The sequence below is a fragment of the Corvus cornix genome, chromosome 1A, assembly GCF_000738735.6.
Source record: "Corvus cornix cornix isolate S_Up_H32 chromosome 1A, ASM73873v5, whole genome shotgun sequence".
Taxonomy (NCBI): Eukaryota; Metazoa; Chordata; class Aves; order Passeriformes; family Corvidae; genus Corvus; species Corvus cornix.
The window spans coordinates 22,180,124-22,201,652 of NC_047057.1; the positions used below are offsets into that span (position 1 = coordinate 22,180,124).

The following is a 21,529-nucleotide window of genomic DNA, read 5'->3' on the forward strand; positions in this document are numbered from 1 at the left end:
AAATGGAAATTCTTCTGTGGAACATTTTGATTTCAATGAATGGCATACCCTAATGAAGAAGTGTTTCATCAGAAATTTTCTAGCCAGATTGTTCTCTGTTGGAAGTAGATAAAGTTATTTTTTATGGGGGTTTTTTAGATTGTGGTTTGTTTGGTTTTTTCTCCACTCCCACATGGTTTGGTCGGATCAGGTTAATGAGCAAAGCACTCTGAACATTCAGTGGCATTTGATTCTGCGGGTTTGCTCCAGGAACCCCACCCTCTAGCTGAAATCTAAGTTCCAGTTCCATCATTCAGGCTTCAGTTAGGGAAATTGTTACCAAGTGAAGCTGATACCAGAAAGTAATTAATTGCTCTCTACTTCCACATTTCTTATATGTCCACAAATGCTCTTAAGTTCAGAACAATTAATTGAACTGGAAGCCTGCTTCTGATTAAAGACAGGCATTAATACCAGATTAGTCCTAAATACTGGAAAGGGGTATTTCCTATGGAAATCCTGGTATATCTCTCTGTAAGCAGTTTTTTATTCACTTAAACAGCTTCTAATAGTGCTACAAGAAATAAAATCTTGTAGCTCCAAAAGCAGGTTCAAAAAGTGTAGGATTTTCCAGTTATTCCAATTCTAAAATGGTAGTAAGTAAAAAACCACTCTGTGACTGCAAACATATTTTTTGGGTAGGTGGGCAAATGTCAGATTAATGACATTTTTTGCTGTGATATCAATGAGAATTCTGTTAATAAAGAAGAAATGTTTCTTCAAACGCCACAAAGACTAAATATCTTCCCTCAGGTAATCATCAGAGGCCCTATTATGCTAAAGAAAAATAAAATTATTTAGGTGAGTGATCTAACCAAGTAAAGAGGCCATGCAGAAGGAAAAATGCAGTGGCTGTAATATGGTAGGGGGATTGTGGACTCTGCCTTTTTTGAGATTTTCAGGTGCAATCTTGGCACTCAAGACCTGGAAGAAACTTCCATGACATGTATGCAATACTGCTGGAAGAAAAATGCACTCAGCTATGTATTGCCAAAATCCCTGTGCTACTCCCAGTGGTTTATCCTGTCCTGTCCTAGTAAAGAACACTGCTCCCACTGTGATGGAGCATTGAATTGCTAAATAAACAGCTACAACCAATCTGTAGGAGCCTGTGAGGGTTTTAGAGAACAGGAATGTCTTCAGAAAGATCTTGACAGAGAGCAGAAATGATATAAAAAAAGCTACAACTTAGAGTTCAAAAAATCAGCTGCATAAATATAGGACCGGAAACTCTCAGCAGGGTGGCAGATCCACAGGTGAGGATGCAGGGGTCATACACAGCCACAGTCAAGCATCAGTCAAAGAAATTGCTGTGGCAAAAATGGAAGAAAACATCATGTAAGAGTACTGTGTGCCATAGATAATTTTATGTTGGTGATGCCTCAATAGGAGAGGCGTGTTGAGGTTTGGCTACCATGTTACAAAGAAATTGTAATCCAGAGAAGGAGACTGAAAGTCTGTGAAACATGATTGGTGAGTAAGGATTAGAGGGAGTGGGACTGCTTTGTTTAGGGAAGGCTGAGAGAAAACAAAAAAGTCTTCAAACAAGAATAGCACAAACAAAAATAGCACAGGCAAAGCAAATAGGTGGTTCTCTGTACATCATCACTGTAGATGAGAGGAAGAAATGAGCATGCACTACAACAAGGTAGGTTTAGGTCAGATGTTGGGATCATAAGCATAGATAGGTAATGGCATGGGTGATTTACAGAGACTAGACTTTCCCTCACCAGATGGAGTGTAAAAGAAAGTTTTGAGGTTCTGATGGGAAGTAGAAAGGTGAATTAGGAGACCACCAGCTTCTTCCTGACAGCTATGAAAACTATGTGTGTCTTTATCTGATCAACCAGTCAGTTCTAGCAAATTCTAAAAGGAACAGATTTAGGGATAATTTAAGCCATTTTACTCAGAGAAATATCTTCAGTGATTTTTTAACAGAAACACAGCCCTTTGAGAAAGAAAGTACATAAGAAGGATGCTTTGTAACAAAAATCTGTTACAGTAACAACTCTGTCTAGTCTAAGTCATGCGACTTTAAGTTTAATATGTCCTGCCTAGAAACTAACCGTGCAACAGCATAACAGACTTTCACTCCTCCAGTATTTTCCTTTCCTTTATGCTCTGTTTGCAGGATAAAAGACTGATTGCAAGAAACAAAAGTTTAGAATTCAAGTCTTGCCTAGATTACTTTTAAGTAGTTAATAGATTTTCCTTTTGACAAGATTTATTGCTGAAAATTAAAAAAAAAAAAAGAAGAAAAACAAAACAGAACAGAACCCCCCAAACAATCCCACAAACTAACGAACAAAGAAGAAAAAGAAAGACCACATTCAGGCAAATACAAGTGCCAAAACCCAAAATTGCTGGGTTTTTTTAGGAGTGTTTCTAGAAGGGGCTGTTAGCCCTTTATTTAAGAAGTGCAAGATATTTTGTGCACATATGCTGTGAGGCACATGTGCAATGCCACACTCTGTAGAACTAGTGAAATTTCCTACAGAGACACAGGGTCAAAAGACAGGCCGTGGCCTGCTGTGCAGAGCTGATGGAAGAAGTTCATGCTTCTTAGGAGAAGTTTGCCTTCCTCTGGATGTGCACACCCCTGCATTTTGAGGCGGGGCTCTAGGAGATTTTTCCTGTCTGGACAATCTACAAACTAGTATTCAAATTGAAACTTGAACACAAGTTTAACAAACTGGGTGAAAAGACCCAGCAAAAGCACAGCACAAAACACCACAGCACAAAAGGATGCCTGCCTTGGAATAACTTACAAGCTGCATCTTCTTGTACCTTATGAGCTCTTTCTTTCCTTTGATGTTTGTACAGCACATTGCTGCAAAACAAAGCAAACATTCTTCCAGTGTCATTATTTGAACAAAAATAAAAGTCATCTGTAGTTGTATCATATGGGATATATATGTTTTTAAAATTCAGTGAAAGTAACACTATTCTTTTGTCAGAAAATCTGTGGTACTAGGCTTGTACACTATTGAAGCCAGCAGCATGAGAAACAGATAAATGTGTATAAGGAGGGACTGTCCTGCTGCAAAAAGGAGGTGTCAGTTCTGACAAGGTACTGTGCTTAATGAGACTACTATTAAAATTGGCTGGTTCTCATACCATAACACTTTAGCTATTGAGATAAGTCTCCTTCAAAGACATCTGAGTTTAAGTGACCACATCAACGCTGTAGTAGAAGGAAGTAACCAATGAGAAATATTTTTTCCTCCTAAACTGCTGTGCCCAGAAAACCACCATGCCTGTGGTGAATAGAGTCTCAATTGTATTTGTTTTATTGTTCAGAAAGGCTGAACCTCTGTCCCAGGCAGAGGACCTTTTGAGACAGGAGTTGGTCAGCCACAGGCGAAGCCAGAGTCTGCTTGCATTTAACTGTGAAAGTTATTGTGCTACTTAGAGATGCTCAGCAATACCATTGCTACATAGATATATAGAGGCATAACACCAGTGTGAAGATAGCCAGTGAACAGTATCAGAGGGCATATGGGTTAAAAGAGGAGCCGACAACTTCCAAGTCATCCCAGAAGTTCTCACGTTTCTGATTCTTTTGCCCACAACTGCAAAGCAATGCTTTCTAACCTCAGCATCCTAACTGCCATAGCTTCAGTATTTTAGTCTCAGAGTACTGTATCTTCTGGCCCTTGAAGAGATCATTTTTACAGTGTGATCTTATGGCTGGTGAGCCATAAGCTCTGCTGCATCGCCATGTATCTGTTCCTGGAGTTTCCACAGTTGCCAGGGATCCTTTCATTAGATTTGAGCTGCCTGTACTAGCTCGAGCCTAGTCTGGTCTCTAGATAAATCCCTTTGACCTGAAACCTTCTGCATTTTGGTCTGCTGCACCCAAAGTGTGTTTGCTGTCCAAGTTCTCTTTTTCACTTTCAAGGTCAGTCAGATGCCTCCAGTACCAGTTTTGTAACTCTGTGATTAGAGCTAGAATCCCCTTTTCAGGGCTGTGCCTATCTATCCTAGCTAAGGATGCAATTTCTTTTCTGTGGTCTAGCCAAGCATGACAGTAGGGACGGAGTGATCACCACCGCCTCTGCACTTTTTATCTTACTCATCACTTGAAGCTCAGATGGATGAGGTCCAGTCATTCCATCCTGGTGAAAAATGTGTAAGCTGGCAGAATCCTTAGTTATACAGGCTGCTTCCTATTTCTGGATACACAGGATTTAATATTTTTTATTATAGTAACACCTAAAGGCCTAACTGAGTACAGTTTCTACCCTGCAGCTATTTGCTGAGCTGCCCTGTCCTGCTCCATCACACTGAGAGTTTTCTCGGAAGATGGAATACTTTCCTTTCCACTCGAAAAACACAGACATGATAACTACTGACAATGGTTTATATGTTGGTAAGATGGAGGAGTGGTTATCCTGATTAAGCACTAAGATGTGGGTGGACATGGAAAGACTGTCCATCAATTCCTCTCTCATCATTTGTGATGTGTTGTAAAAAACAGAGCACATTCCTCACACATTCACACAGGTGAGGGGAAAGAAGTCTGGAAACTTGTGGCTTCTAGCAACAAGAGGAAGGCTCCCACTCTTATCTGCAGACCTGCTGCTACAAAATACTGAGTGTCCTGGCAGCAGGGTCCAGGAGCTCGGTCCAGGAAAACAGTTGCACCAGCTAAGCCTGAACCTACAACAATACCAGGTGGAACCTGCAAGTGAAAGCAGGGGCAGACTCCCTGCTATGGGGAAGAAGGTCCCCACAGGCTGACCTCACCTGCTGGCAAAGGGCATTTTCTTCTTGCTTGGGCTTGTATCTCAGATACTGAAGAAAGACTTGTGGGGCCTTAGACTATTATCCTTTGTTACTCTTCCGCATGGGCAGTACTGATATTGGCCACGGGAAGCTGTGAACATATTAGGCATAACTCTATGACTCTGGTAGCGAGGGTCAAGGACACAGTGGCCCAAGCAGTTTTCTGATTGATCCTGCCAGAGAAAGGAAAGACAAGTCTTGAGGAGGAGTGGAGAGACACCACAGATCATCAACTGGCATCATGCAACTGGCATCAATAACAGGGATCTAGTTTTTATAAGATCTTATCTGAGTGTCAACAATGGCTAGGAACAAACAGGGTGTTCCTGACAAAGGGGAGATAAAGCAGTTCCGCCATATGACTGGCAAACATAGGAGAGCTGTAATTTAGGAATGACAAACCAACAGGGAGGGAGATAATGGCCTACAATCAAGTAAGGAAGCGGTGTGGGATGAGATGTAATAAACAGAACATGGTGAAAGAGGTCAACTTAAGCAAATACACAGCAATAAGGGAAAACGCCCTCTTATCTTTTTCTTTTTCTGACATCAGCTCAACCTGGTGCCTTATCTGACGTGCTTGTACATGAATGCATGCAGCAGCGAGAATCAGTAGGGGGGATTAGAGGTCTGAATGCAGTTGCAGAGCCACAAAATCTCATTGGGATAGCTGTGATGTCATGGCCTAGTTCACACATGGGGTGGTGCAACTGATGGATACAGGCAGTTTAGCGAGGACTTGGGAGGGAGGGGAGGAACTGAACTTTTGTGAGAGCAGCAGCGATGCATGGAGCTCTGCCTCGGGAAAGGTAGGATCTGGTTAAGAGCCTGTGGATGAGGAAAAATATCCTGCTAAAATGAAACATTAATAAACTTGGAGGCGAACTCCATATGTTTTCTATGACAAAGAGTTACATTTGGAGGAGGTTTATTGCGTGGAAGAATTCTCATGCTGTCACAAGATGTTCAGAGTGGTGCTCGTGACCTTTTACAATGCAGCTCATGAACAGTACAATCTGTAGTCTGTCTGTCCCAGGACATCTACAATTTCCAGCTGGTGATGCTTGTTCTTGATCTCAATGAGTACAAACTCAGTTGGAAATGTTCCTCAGATGCTTCTTATCTAAAACTGGAGCACTGAATTTAATTCCATACTCATTGTTACCCAGATATCTCATATCAGATCTGCTATTTTGGCTGCTTGAAAATTAACTTTTGATTGCAATGGGGTGAGAAGTCACAAAAATATATACTGAATGTATATATTTTAAATTTTAGCACATCATTGGACAAACGCTAAATATTACATTCTCTTTCAGACACACACCCCTACTGCTTATACAAAACTTGATAACACCAATCAGAAAGCCAACAGAGGATGTCATTTTAAGGAAGATTTTTTCATACATGTGCTCACATGTTTGGAAGATGCAGGAGAGAAGAGAGGAATGAGCTTCATGTTGTACTTATACATTTTAGTTTCTATTTACAGTTAAAAGGCTCACAATTTGGTGAAAATCACATTTTCCAATTTCTTCAAGTCAAACTGCCTGCAGCATTCTCTAAGGAACTGTTTTCTCTTTTCTTTCTTTTATTTTCCTCTCTGTAATATTTAAAATATGGCTCGGGGTTGCATCTTATTTATCACAGCACTGTAATACTTGTGTTATAAAATGCAAAGTGTTTCCTATGCCTGGCCTACTGTGTTGAGAAAAGTAACTTCTATGCCACAGATATTCCAAATTTTGGAGAGCTGGGTCACTGCCAGTAATCTGAGGCTGGTTCATTCAAAAGTGCCATGGACAGATTTGCTAGGGCAGAAGTATTAGTTTATAGTATATGAACATGAAGTTTAGGCTTACAGGGAAATAGTACTTTTAAAAGTCACCAGAAATTGCTTTGATACCATGACTGATGACCATCAAGACTGATGACTAATTAGCAGAACATCTATTACCAGAGGCAATAATCAACAGAACAGAGGTAAAGCACCTGAAAGGGTCTGCTTCTGTATTTTATTTTATTTTCATTTATCCCTGTTATCCCTAGGATGCTAAATGAAACACACAGTACATCTAGTTTTCCTGTAACTACATGAAGGAAATGTTTTCATTCTCGATAAAACCCAAAATCATACTACAATGTGATTATTTCACTTAGTAAAATGATGTAGTTATGAGAGAGACAAGAAAGTTCAGGTCAAATGCTAGAGACACTAGCAAAGAAATTTGTCAAAGATGTGAATAAGGCCAGCAAGGTTATCTCTGTTCAGGCCCAATGCGCCCAAATTCTTAGGATACTTTGGTTTCTGATGTTTGCAAAATAAATAGGTATAGTATATATTTTTCCTAAACAGTGTAATAATAAAACCAAGTTATTTTGTTGATTTATTTTTAAATAAATGTAAACATTTTGGAACTAAAATTTGTAAATTTAGAATATGTTACGTCACAATTAAACATTTAGAATATATGTGGCTATGAAACACATTCTGTTTCATGACAAACTTAATCTACAGAAGAAAAAATGATCAGTTCATCATAGACAATAATAAAAAGCAAACTCCTGTAGGTATAGATTTTACTCCTGTAGGTATTTCTTATGGAACACCTTAATGGGCATAGCAATTTTAATATATGAAAAAGGTACAATTACATGACAAATTAGAAAGAAAAAAGGAAAAGAGGACCTGTGAGCCTTCTTGAGATACTGGGAGGGCTGGCATACCCCTTCTCCTTTGGTTCTATCAGCTGCCACGTTTTCAGGGAAGTGTGACTCTACACCTTCTGTGTGTTGTGGCACCTTTTCAGCCAAGTAAATTATCAACGGGATTCAGCTGCAGCCATTCTCAAGTCTAACTTATTTCTTTGACTTTGATACAGATGTATTCTGAGGTGTTGGTTATTGTGCAGATAATATTATTTCTTCTTTTAATAATTTGATACTGCTACTTATGTAATCTTTTAAAAATGTTTGTTTCTATTGCAAACATTTGCTTATCAAAGGAGTCAGCCTCTGTTAGCAAAATGACCTTACTAATCTGTTACTGTAGACAGTGCCACTAACTAGTAATTAGGGGAACATGGTTAAATTTCATATATTAATTATTATATTATATTTCATATATTAATATATTAATATCATGATAACTGTCAAACCAGGATATATCTATACTACCATTTAGAACTAAAAGCTATAAATACCTTCTTTCCTTGTGCAGTGCTCCCACTGGGTACTCCTTTGCTTATTTTGATGTTACAGTATGCCTGAAACCTCATTGTGTTGTGAAAATTTACTAAAGAAATTACTTGATTGATGTTCAAATAACCATCCCATACCAAGGATGTTTCAAAGTACACTATTTTAAAACAAATAAAAGAGAGACCTATTAACCAGAAGTCGTTAAAATAAGACATGGAAACTTCCTTTTGTCTACCTGACACTAGTGATGTGTGATATGCCCTACATTTTGGGTGTGGCTTTGTTCTCTGCTAAGAGCAGTGCCACGCTGATTTTGTAAAAATGCTCTTTTGCTGGTTTGACAATAGTGGAATTTACAGAGCTCTGCTTCCCCAGCACTTTCCATACCCACCCCAGCAATAGTCCAGCGGAGGGAGTTAGGCCAGTAGAAATCTTCCACACAATAAAATGCTGTTCTTCCTGCTTTCGTCCCCACCTACCCCAACTCGTGGCAGGGTTAGAGGAAAATCAGTGCCAAAAAAAAGGACAAAGAGACAGGATTATATTTTCTTCTTATTCAATAACACAGAGTGGCTCAGTCCTGCTAATCATAATGTTTGTAAAAGAAAAAGGTTGGACTTTATTTTAAAACAAAAAATGTCATTTCTGTTCGGTAACAGAAGAGAACTTCTGGTATGTTTGAGTAAAAAAAAATCAAAGGCATGTAAAATATAACAGAAAACAAGCAGAAAGATCTTGGCGCCCAAGTGCCTCCAGGCCCGGGCACCAGCCTGTCTGGGGCACGCTGGCACGCTCAGTGCGGAGACACCGCTCCCGCGCAGGGCAGAGCGCAGCCCCCGCGGCGCTGGCGGGCCGAGTCCCGGGGCGGGGCGGGGCGGGGCGGGGCGGGGCGGGGCGGGGCGGGGCGGGGCGGGGCGGGGCGGGGCGGAGCGGGGCGGCGCGGGGCGGAGCAGCGCGGGGCGGGGCGGGGCGGAGCAGCCCCGGTCCGCCACCGGCAGGGGGCGGGTGTGCCCTCCGCGCCTTCTTCCCTCCGGCTGCGCAGCGGCGGCGGCTCCGCTCGGTTTCTGCTCGGGCCGGGGCAGACTTCGCGGCGGGGTCGCCGAGGGGACGCTGCGCGAGTGTCCGCGCCCTACAGCCCCGGTAGGTGCTCGCGTTCTCCGCGGGGCTGCGCGGGGGCGGCCCCTGCCTCTCCCGCCGGGCATCCCGCCGCTGGCTCCGCCGCCCGGGCGGGCATCTCCCTCCTCTGCGCGGGGCAGCTGCTGGTCGCCAGCCCCTGCCTCTGCTGCTGGCTTTCCCCCGCAGTGCCCTTCCCAGGGCCGCCCGGCCCTTCCCCCATCCCCTCCCGCCCCGGGCGCGGTGAGGCGGGCCGGGGCCGCGGGTCAGAGCCGGGCGGTGCGCTGGGTGGGGGTCTCCCGCCCGTCCTCCGCTCCGCCGCCGTCCTGGCCCGGCAAGGGGGTCAGGACCAGTCTGGAGGCGGCGGTGGGGCAGGGAGCGAGCGCCCGGAGCTGCCGGCGGTGGCCGCGCAGGGGGAGGAGGAGGAAGAGGAGGAGGAGGCTCCGGGTGGCGGCGGTCGGGCCGGCAGGGCGCCCCGGTCCAGGGAAATGCGTGAAACGCTGGCAGCGTGGCAGCCCATTCCTGCTGAAACAAAGTCAGCTCGGTGAAAACGAGATGGTGCTGCTGCTCGGTGGTGGTGCTCCCTTGGCTTTCTCGGTGGAGTACGGGGCCGCGAACCCTGTTGGCAGATGGGTTATAGGGCTCAGCCCTTGTTTAACTAAAGCGCTAAATGCATCGTTACGGAGAGCAGCCATGAACTCCTAAGGAAGTTGAATGTGCTGTTTGCAGAGAGATACTTGTCGAACCAGCCTGTGTGCCTTTGGTTACTGGCTCCTCTGAGTTGCTGAAGTAGGAAAAAATACAGAAATTACATTTACGGTTTTTTCCTCTTAGGTAAATGCTATCTTATGTTAAGCCACGTGTTTGCTTGAGCCACTAAGGGGCTGTGTAACTCACCTGTCTTGTTTATCTTCCCATTTTCTCACATTTAAAAGAGGTTAAATGGCAACGTAATAACTCCAGACTTGAGTGAAGATCTTTGCATATTCCAGATATTTTTAATGTTTTGCATGGCCTATAATGCTGCCCAGGCTTGGAGCCCATGATGGCTTTGCTGGTGAACCCAGCTGACTGCTCCTCTCTTTTATCAAAGTATTAATTTAATACTGATTGGGGAGTTATTTAGAAAAAGAGTCAAAACCACAAACCCACACCAGAAATGGCTAGTTAATGACTGTACAACAGTCGTGTTGTTTTCTCTCTTTTAGAGCTTTTGAAACTTCTCAAGGTGTGAGTGTCTTAATCAGCACATGTTTTCCCAACAGGGTTTCTTTTAAGTATGAAGAAATCTTTTTCAGCTGTTGATTTGCATAGTTGTTTGTGTGGCATAACAAGTTTTGTGACTTGCTTTAAGCCTGCAGGTATGCTGTTCACAAGCTAATAGCTTGCTGTTGTCATGTGATGACATCTAATCACTTCAGGATGGAGGAAGCACCTGTTTGTTGCAGGCCGTTGCTTCCGTCTTTCTGCAGAAGTTCTGACCATTTCACCCAGTAAGAGTGCAGAGTAAATAATAATAGTTGCTTCACGGAACCAGCCTCTCTAAGTGCGGCCCGAGTGCTTCAGGGCATATGTGCTCTACATAGAACCATAGAATGGTTTGGGTTGGAAGGGACCTTAAAGACAATCTATTTCCAGCCCCCGTGCCATGGGCAGGGACACCCTCCACTAGACCAGGTTGCTTAAAGCCCCATCCAGACCTGGCCTTGAGTGCTTCCAGGGGTGGGTTACCTACCACCTCTCTGGCAAACCTGTGTCAGCGTCTAATCACCATCCCAATACCAACCTCTGAGGCACACCACTTGTCACTGCTCTACTCTCTTGGACATTGGGCCACTGGCCACAGCTCTTGAGTGCAGCCATCCACTGACCACCCACATTTAATGTGAACTCTTAGTGCTTTAAGGAGAGAGTGATAATGTAGAAAGAATTTAAAATTTTAGTGGAACTTTGGAAAATTAATATTTAAAAAGTGAATTCCTAAATGTTTAGCTTTCAGGTTTTGGGGAAAAATACTAACATACAAGAAACTGATTTTTTTTTTTTTTTTTAATAAGATCATAAGGTGGATTGGTGCTATGCAAAAATACCTGTCTGCTTACAGATTTTTTTGTAGTGTAAAGATTAGGTGTCCATAAAATGAATCCCCAGCAGACACAGAGAACTTGTTCTTAAAATTTTAAATTGATCAAAGAGAACTTGTTATTCAAATAGAACTTAAGTTCTGGTTTTTGAACCTGTAGTTCCAGTGGAGTCAGGGGGTTGACATGTGAGTGTAACGGCTGCAGGTCTTTCTACTTATATCGGTAATCAGTGTGTCCATGAGTCATATAAGTGATATGTATGTTCAGTTCTGAGTTTTTCACTAAAATTTCCTGAGACTGTGTAGGACTTGAGGCATGATTATTGTAAACCTCTATGTTTTACCTGCCAGTGTCCAGCTGTATAACCCTGTGACAATTGTTTTGCTGTCAACAGTACTGGAAATATTGTAATCGTTTTGCAGTTTGGAAGGATCTTCCTGAGAAGTCTCACATTGGTCTGCAACCAAGATTGTACATAAATTCTTAGAAAATATGTAATTTTTGTTAATGTCAGAAGTCTGATAGTCTTGAAGTGAGACCATGACATGGGTGAGCAAAACTAGCAGCCCAATGCTGCTGTGCTTGGCATCTCAACACTCTTGAAAGTTGTCCTCTAATCTATCATAAGTTACATTCTGTTGCTGCATTACGTTTCCTTAGTGAGCAAAATCACATGGGTTGGAGCAGCCTGGCAGGTGAGCTCACCTATCTCATCAATTTTCAATGCTTCCTAATACTATGTAGGCCTGAGGTAGTGACACGAGAACACAGCAGAAGTGTGACGAGGAAGTGACTTTAAGCTGGTATTGCTGCTTGAAATTTCATTTCTTAGCTTAAGCATCTGTAACCTATAAATAGGTGTTCCTGGCTTCCTGCTTAATCATCTAAAATTCTCTGTCTAACCATGGATTCAAGCATAGCTTCCTAATACTTTTGTTAAGGGTATATGCATCCTGAGAGGAATTTTTTGGTGAAAATAAATAAATATTTTTCTGGGTAATTTGTAGCTCTAATTCCCCCCTATAATTTGTTTCCATCTGCATGCCTTTTGGTGTTATCCACAAATTTAAAAACCTTATCCTTCCTCAGTATTTCATTGATGTTTATAATAAATGGTGGATGACTGTATTAAATGGTATTTCACCCAGGGTTCCTGAAATTCAATCACATTATAGTTTTCACAGGGCATTAACAATAGTTACTCTTTTGGAATTGTTCAACTATTTTTGCTCCCCATATACAGTACTGTATCTTTGTAATACAAAAATAGTTTGTATCTTCATTTGTAGACTGAGCTGCACCTTAGAATTTTCCAGCCTTGGCCTCATATATCCTCAGTGCCAAGAGAGTGTGGAACAGACTTAGTAGAAGAGAGGAGAACTTTGGAAGATTATCAGGACAGGAGGAGCTGCTGGAGTAAACTCTGCGCTGCATTCAATGTGACTGTTGAGTCAGTATTAGTGGCAGAAAGTTTCACAATGTGTTTATGTGTACAAACACATGCTAGTTCTCATGACAGTCCAGTTAACATCTTTACATTGAAATACATGACAGTCTCCCCCCCATTCATAAGACTTGCTTTCTTGTGACTGGCTGGCTTCCTTCCCTTCTCCCACCCTCTCTTCAGCTGTCTTTTGTCTGAGGAGAAAGTAACCATCTCCTAGTAGCAAAAATTTTTTTTATTTTGTTTTTTGTTTTGATATGTTGTGGTATCACCAGTTAGTTGAGCTATCACTTCACAAGTCTTTAACCTGGTGTTTGTTAGTATTGCTGCTGCTAGAAAGCTGCTGACCTGTTCCCAGACACTTGATTCTGCTTTTGGATCAGCCTTGATACTCTTGTACTTTCTAGGGAGGTGGTTGACAGAACTGCCGTGGCTGCTCGTGTGCTTGCTGGTCAGCTGAATATCAGTGGCATGTGAATGGTTTTGGAATTGCATTTGAGTTGATTCAGGCAGAAGTTTATTAAAGGAGTTCCTGTAACAGGGAATTTCTCTTAGAACAGCTTGATTCAGAGGGGATTGCATCAGGAGTTGTTAGAGTATGCAGTGGTTGCATATCAGCATCTTTGTGTCAGCTGTGCATAGAGCCTATCACTGAGGGATGCTGTTCCTCAAAGGAATTTATATGTTCCTGATGTGGCAAATTTCTACATAGGTAATGACATACAGTAAATTCCTATGCAGCATAACTTTAGATTTCCCCATCCATGATGATGCTTAGATTATTACACATCAAAGGATAGAAAATGGCTGTGTTGGATTTTAGTTAGTGGATGTATACCAGTTGTTAACTAAATATTTAAGTGTACCAATTATGTAAATATATAAAATATAAGAAGAATACATTGTCCCGAGATATTTTTTTCTGTGAAATTATTCCTCTCAGATATGGCTTATGGTTTTGATAGTGGTTGCTGTAAGATTGCACCTAGCCAAGATGTAGGTTGTGGATCTTTGTTTTGATATCTTGATGCTCAGAAACCAGTCTAGAAACTACAGGTTTTGGGACTGACTTGTGCATCTTCAGTAGGAAGAAGTGAGTCACTTTAGAGCTGTTGAGAATCATGTCACTGACTGACTTCCTCTCCGTTTTCAAGCGTCTTTCATCTCATCACTCACAAATGATGGCCTGTCCTGTGCTAATATGGACCAGTAGCAATGACTTGCCTGTACCACAGAAGCGCTTTGTTTCTGGGTGCCTCATGCACATGGAGGTTGTCAGGCACCAACAGCAGTCTCATATATGCAGTGTGATCCCATTATCCTGTAGGCATAGCATGGCCCTTCTGTGTGTTGAGCCTGCTGCTGCCCTTCTTCCCAGAGCTGATGTACAGTGCTTTCTCTGCTGGGTGCTCTGCTCAGCCAGTGACATGCTCTTTTAATCCTGCAAAGGGCCAAAGCCTATCCAAATGCTACCTCACATGGGAGATGAGTAGATGACAAGGGGCACTGCAGTGGAGCATAGATTTCAGTGCCCCTAGGAACAAGAGGAACTAGGATGCCAACAGTGCTGTGAGCAGTGTCTGTCACTGGAGAGTACTTTCCCCCAGCTTTGTAGTGAGATCAGCTTGCTACTGAGAAAAGGTTAAAACTCCAACATGCAGCCTCAGATCATGCTGAGCTTTTGATAAAGAAGCTTAAATGCTTGGTAGGTAGTACAGATTTGGTTTTATTTCCAACAGCGTGTGGAGATGTCCCTTGTTACTATTAGTAGTCTTCATCCTCTCTGCCTTGCAAAGTATATACAAACTCCATGGCTTGCCATGTTTGTAGTCTTGGTATGCATCTCTGGGATGAGGTTGTTGTGGTGGTCTGTGCAGTAAATGAATCTCATTCAAAGGATGATCATCTCATTCTGCCACCTTAAAGCTACTATCTAGAGTCTTATTGTGGTTGGGAGAAGAACAGTGCAGAGGAGCCGATCGGTTTTCCTGCAATAAATCTGGAGCTATAGAGGAAGTATTTGTAATGCTTCTTTCCTCTTCTCCTTGCTTGCTTGATAACTTTATTTTAAATGGGCCTCAGTATAAAATGATGTTCTGTAACCATACTCTCGGGTAAATTTATGTGGTGGTCGTATGTTGTTCTATCAAGTCCTCAGTACATGAGATGTATGGAGCTCCTGGGGCAGGTCCAGCAGTGATAGTTAAGGCATGGAGTATCTTTCTTAGAAGGGAAGGCTGAGAGAACTGGGCCTGTTAAGCCTTGAGAAGAGATGGCTGAGAGAGGACCTCATAAATGTCTGTCAGTGTCTGAAGGAAGGGTGTCAAGAGGATGGAGCCAGGCTCTGCTCAGTGGGGCTGAGCAGTAAGACACAAGGCAACGGGCAGCAATTGATGCATGGGAAGTTCCACCTAAATAAAGTTCTTCTGAGGAAGAACTTCTTTGCTGTGCAGTGATAGAGCACTGTAACAGGTCACACAGAGAGGCTGTGGAGTCTCCCTCACTGGAGGTATTCAAGAACTCTCTGGACATGATCCTGTGCAATGTGCTCTGGGATGACCCAGCTCGAGCAAGGAGAGTGGACCAGATGACCCGCTGGAGTCCCTTCCAACCTGAGCCATTCTGTGAAGTCGCAGTAATTATGTGTACATTTATTTTTCTTCATGCACATATCCTTTGCTATGGTAGTTCTGTTGAGAATTGCTCTATAGGGCAGGATAATATTGTTGATAGTGATGCAATATTATAGCAAGAGGCTTGGTATTTTTTATTGATATAAAGATGTGAAAGCTGTCGTATATTTGAAACATCTACTAGATTCTGGTAACACCTTCAAGTGAGACCTGGTGATCCCATAGATAAATATGTTGCAAAGCTTTATTTACTTCCTGTTGTGGAAAAACTGAACAGACTTTGCTGTCTTATGAAGTCAAGGTGGTAATTTGTTTCTTAAAAGTATGACAGAAAACAAATAATTAGTTTTGAACTTTTGAACAGGTGGTAATTACAGCAGTGTTTCATTTACAAAATAGTTTGAGGTACCTCATTCTCTTAAAATCCTTATTGTGAGATTTATGTAGTTTGCTGTGATGAAGTGGGGAAGTAAGTTGATGAATGAGGTTCAGCAATTTGTCCTTGAGGATTTTATCTATCTGATCTGCAATACGTGATATTATCCAACCCCATGAAACACAGAGCTAAGATTCTCTTCAATAGGTATGTCAGCAGCAGTGGTATGATTTACTTTATCATGTATAAATAGTGTGAGTTTTAGGGAGCATTAATCACATTCTTAACTATATGGACCAGTAAATTTTGTGTAATAATTGAGAAGAGTCTTCAAAGTATGGATTGAGTGCTTATAAGACTAAATTCTTTTTGTTGTTGTTGATTGGTTGTGTTGCCTTTTTTTTTTTTTTCTTGGATTGGTTTGGTTTTGTTGTTTTAATTGCAAAAGGAATGTGGGTTGAGTTTCATTCTCTGTAGGAAGAATGAATGCCTTAGTCCTTTTATCTCAGCCTCTCAGAAGTCAGAAGAATTTTTCAGCGTTTGAGACTGGCTGGTTTGTGTGTTGCCTAAGGTGAAAGTACCGGCTTGATGCCACTAGCAAAAGCTTGCATGGTCAGTGATTTGACATGCCATTTGGGAAAGGTTTGTTTTGCACATCAAGTATCAAAACACTGAGGCTCAGTGCTGCTTCTCATTTGTATTTCCTTTCCTAAAAGTGAAACCACATAGTGGTATTCACAACATAGGATATGCAACAGTAACTGAATTATCTATTTTTAATTTTGGAATAAGCTTGGGTTTCATTTCCTAAATTTATCTGCATTTATTTGTTGTAGATATAATTTGATAGAAGTAAAATAAAATCTTGTTTTTACAAGCAAACACTTTGGGTCTGATTCAGTTGTGTGGAATGCCAAGGTGAACCTTAATATGTATATGGAAGAACACAATTTGGGTGTTATCATTTTTATAGAAATTAGTAATTTTACTTCATGGTACCATTTGTCACAAAGGAGAAGAGAAAATATGTATTCCTGAGTCTCTAAATTGTTCTGTGTGGACACACCTTTTGCCTATGTGGATTTCTGCCAGAGCCTCAAAGAATTTATAGGGGTGTAGGAGTGCTGCCTGTAGGGAGCAACTACTGGGGTCATAGCCTGTGTTTCCAGAAGACACAAATGGCACATGATTGTACAATAAAATTGAGTTATACTGTTTACTTTTTTAAAGATATAATTATTTTCTATGTGTGTCCTTCACTAATTTCAAATTAAATTAATTTTGTAAACATGCTGGAAAAACAATTCGTAGCCTAGCAGAAAAGTAAGCAATCATCTGGATAAGAAAATGCATCCTGCATTTTAATGAAACAGTCTTGAATGATTTTGAATGTGTCTGCTGTTTTGTCCATGGCATATAATTCAGGTTGGCACAACCACTGGTTTAAAACCAGAAATCACATAAAAATAGCTAATGCTGTCCTTGACATATCTAATTCACTGTATAATTTTGAGTAAACCACCACTGCTCTGAGCTGCTTTAACACAATGCACTGAAATATCTTATCAATAGAGGCTGGATTAAACACAACGTTGTTTCATTGATTATATTTTACCAGGGATGAAAAGTTAATTTTTTTGTTTGTTTAGAAGATTTTTTGCTGTTCTCTGACAGGAATAAAATGCATCTGCTAATCATTGAGGAATGCAGTTTGTGCTGCCAAAAAAACAAAACAAAAGACAACATCCTAATCTACTAAAGTCTTGGAAATAAAAATAAAAGCTCAAGCCTTTTTCTTTTTTTTTTTTTTTACTAAGTAATTTTGAATACTTGTTTAATTCTAGTACAGTGTATGCTATTCATATTAACAATAACATATATATACAAAAACAGGTATAACATTATTTGACCTTGCTAGAAAGTATACAAACACTTAAGTCCTGGTCTGGGGGAAAAATTTCCCCCTGAATTGAATGCAAAGCATCTCAGGCTGCCACAGATTTAATATTCTATAACCTGGGTACAGATTTGCGTATAATAGTATAGAAATGTGGGCTTAATATTGAGGGGGACATTAGCTCACACCTTGTAGGCTATCTCTGTTAAGAAAAACTGTCTCTGTTTCCAGACTTCTGTGATGGTTTACAGCCTCCTTTTAAATTTTTTGTTTATCCTTGTAACTGGAAGGTTGTTTTTCTTCAATATTATAACTGCAAATAGGTAAGCAGCAGCCAGGGAATACTGAGAATGGTTATTCTCAGCAGTTTTTTAGAAAAAAAAATGTTTTAAAAATACATATTTAAAATAATAATGTATTTAATATATGTTTTAGATTTGTTATAAATAATAGTATTTTTAAAAAATAAAATGTATTTCTAAATAATTTTAAAATGGCACCTTGAAGATAAGAGATAAAGATGTCTGATCCTTACTTCTCTTATTCGCAGTTCCTGCAAATCAGACTTGATTCTTTTATCCCTTGGTTGGTTTATAGGTCATGTAATTCTTATCTAGATTCTTCCATTTGGGGATTATGCATTAAGATAGACTTAGAAAAAAACTGCATGTGGGTCTCAGTTAAAAGTCAAGATAGCAGGGTATTTTTTGTTTATTTAGGCAGAGCAGAGTAATTGCTTTTTTTTTCCGTACACAGCAGTCCTGTCGGTGCAGTTCACAACAGTTACTTTTGTGGCAGTACGACATTGTTGACCCCAATATTAGAGTGCTGCTGTAATCTCTTTCTCCATTTCTGCTGCTTGTTTTGCTGTGCTTGATGTCCATTTTGAAGTGTATTACTTTCTGTTTTATTAAGTGTCGTTGTTGATTTTGGAACCTCCTCCTAATCAGCTAAGGTCAGAATTCAAAATTTTCTTGACCTTCTAAATTCTGGCGTCTCATCTTTGCTTGCTTTTGTGTACCCGTTTTGTAAGTGTAATCCACTCACGTTATCAAGTTGCTAATGGAAATACTATTATCCTGGGAATGAAATAGACTACATGTTTCATTATTATCCTTCGAAACATTAGTTACAATCGTGTTTGAAACCTCTTTTAAACCGAAGTTTGTGGCAAGTGGCCACAGCTTTCTGCACAGTAAATAGGGCAGAGGTTGAACTCCTGCCCTAGTGACGTGTACCCCATGGCACCATTTCTGGACTAGTGTCAAGAAAAGCCTGATAAAGAATTAACCAAATTGAATTGCATTCAGCTTGGGACTGAAATCTGCACTTCATTCACTGTTATGTCAGTGAGGCTGTATTAATAAGAACTGTTAATTTGTCAATTATCTCAGTGCTGTTTCCTCTTGCACAATGATTCTAGGAGGAAAACTTGCTTGATGACCACTCTGTCTAACACATTAATGTAGAAAGAACTCAGTCTTGGTGTGTTAGAAACTTGATATCATCTAACAAAATATGATGATGATTTGCTTGGAAGGATTATAGGCTTGTAATTTTCCTAAATGAAGTCATGTTATAAGCTTCCTCTGGGAAGGACCTAGCAGGGTTCCCTCAAGAGACACATGTTACTTTTAAAAGCAAGGATCTGCTGGTCTACTTACTGAAGTTAGTTTAGGTATGAATAAAAATACATGCAGTAGTTCTGTGGATTAATATATTAAATTTTTTGTATTTGTGTTGAGTATGCCATAGCACACAAGTTAATCAACAAGTGGAGCAGGGTGGAGGAAAGCCCGTTGTTTTTCTCTTACTTTTTTTTTTTTTTAAATTGTAAGATACTGTTTTCTGTGCCCTATGCGGAGCGTTTCAGACTGCTATGGGGGTTGTTTGGGATGCACAAGGATGCAGAAAAGAAGCAACCAGTAACCTCAGCTCCCAACTGTCTTTCCGTATATCCTCTCCCTAGTAGTTTCTATCCAGAATAAATAATCTTTTTTGCACGAATAGATGTGCAACTCCATGCAGGGAACTGGGTAATGACATACCAGCATTCAAGAAGGATTTATAACCTGTAACTTCTTTTCTTCTCCTGTTCAGGTTCTTTCGTGGATAGCTTTTTATTTCAAGGCACTGCTGCACAACAGAATTTCTGGTTTCTTTCTGCTGACCTTGACTGATAAACTTCCTAAGTTTTGTGCTAAGAAAACTCTGAAGTAAAAGAAAATCCGTGTTTGAGTCATATAATGCTTCCCAAACCCAGCCATTTTACTTTGCAACTTGGAGATGTTGATCACTTCTGTTTTGTGTTTTCCTTGGCCTTTGCATCTCTGTAGGGTTCTGCTGTACTCATCGGGACACTGCCTCTCAACCCTGCTATGGGCTGCACCTCCTGCCTCAGCCTCTAATAAGTGATACTTGGGAGCCTTTTTGTACTGCCTGACAGAGAACGATGTAGTAATAAATCATTATTTGCATTACTTGACATTCATAAGTCAGGAGGATACTAAGGTTCTAATTCTGCTGCCTCTGCTTGATGGAATCTTATATCAAAGAAGAGAAAAATAGTGTTTGGGTTATTTTGGCCCATTTCTAAAGCAATCAAATGAAGGTTGTTGGTACTGGTTTTGTGCATCTGAATCTAAGCAAGCTTAGTTGTGGTCCTGTGTTCCTTGTTTGTTTTTAAATGATCCTAAAATGTGCACTATTAAAAATTCCGAATAAATTTTTTAGTCAGTTCTCTAATTTCAGTTACGAGGTTTAATACCAAAGATGTGGAGTAATGGTCTCTAAGCACTCATAAGGGTTCATGGCTTGTCCTGTTTTATTCCTGTTCTGTCTTGAAAGATTTTTTTAAAATAAATCTAAGATAATGCAGTGTAGGAAAAGGACTTGATGTCCATAAATTATTTTCTCGCAGCTGGAAAGCGCTGTGCAAGACTTGTCTGTACTGTAGCACTACTGTATTATTCTGTAAATCAAACCCCATGATTTTTCAGGATATTGTAATTTAGAAAAATAATCACTACATTTTGTAAATTCCTCTCAAGTTGAGGCATAGCACACTCATTTTTCCTTTTTCTAAATAAAACAAACATTCCACACCTAAAAAAGGATGCATACTCTTATTCGTTGATTGCAACAAATAATGTTCCCTGAGATGGGTGAAAGGGGATTTTGGGATAAAAGCAGTCAAGGTTAGATCATACGATTGTTTCACTTAGATTCTTTTTCTGGTTTTGTTCATATTCTTCTTTTCATGCTTTGAATTTGTGGTGTGTTTTTGTTTAGAGTAAAACAAAAAAAGAAACTTCTTTTTTCAGTGCAGACTTAAAAGAAGCTTGTAGTTGTTCCAAGTACAGACAGTGTTTATTGTAACATTGGTATATTTCTGGGTGTGTGGAGAGGAAGAAGCCTAGAATAATTCTGTTCACAGACTTTGAAATAAACTGGGTTTATCTGCCGTAACGAATTCTTTTTTGCCTTTTTACAAGACAGATGAATACTGGCCTTTCACTGAAAGAAGTTATTATATGAGGATATAATATATGTGGCTACAACTAAATGGATATATTATGGTCTATAATATGCTGTGAGATTTCCTTTACAGTACAACATTAGCACTCAGAAACATTTGTCTGCTTTTAAGCTTTGGTGATAAGTATTTTCAAATTCCAATAAATAGAAATAAGTATTTCTGTATTTGCAATTTTTTTCCCTGTTTATTTCTCTGCTGACAATTTTCTTGTAAACTTGAAGGGATAAAGCAGAATGACTGAGTCTTTGGCAAAGAGGATCTGGACACAAATCACTGAACTTGAAGATACTGAACTAAGTGAAGGCAAAAGGTTGTCTACATAATACCAATTTTTTCTCCTTAGCATAGACCATGAGAACTATGTGGGTGTTTTGGTGCTTGTCTCAAAATAATTTGTATTTCTAATAACAGCATTT

The 21,529-nt window shown here is 40.4% G+C and overlaps 1 protein-coding gene across 3 annotated transcripts in view; it reads left to right on the forward strand.

The window, feature by feature from the left end:
* FAM3C (FAM3 metabolism regulating signaling molecule C) overlaps positions 1–21,529 on the forward strand; it is a 58,968-nt gene that overhangs the window by 18,839 nt on the left and 18,600 nt on the right. The window contains exons 1-2 of one of the 3 annotated variants that reach the window (XM_039570342.1): positions 9,023–9,168; positions 21,335–21,423. The exons of 1 other annotated variant lie outside the window; for it this stretch is intronic. The gene's annotated coding sequence lies outside the window, so the exon portion shown is untranslated. Of the gene's footprint in view, positions 1–9,022; positions 9,169–21,334; positions 21,424–21,529 lie in introns of those variants that run through there. One more of the 3 variants, XM_039570341.1, reaches the window with a different exon arrangement.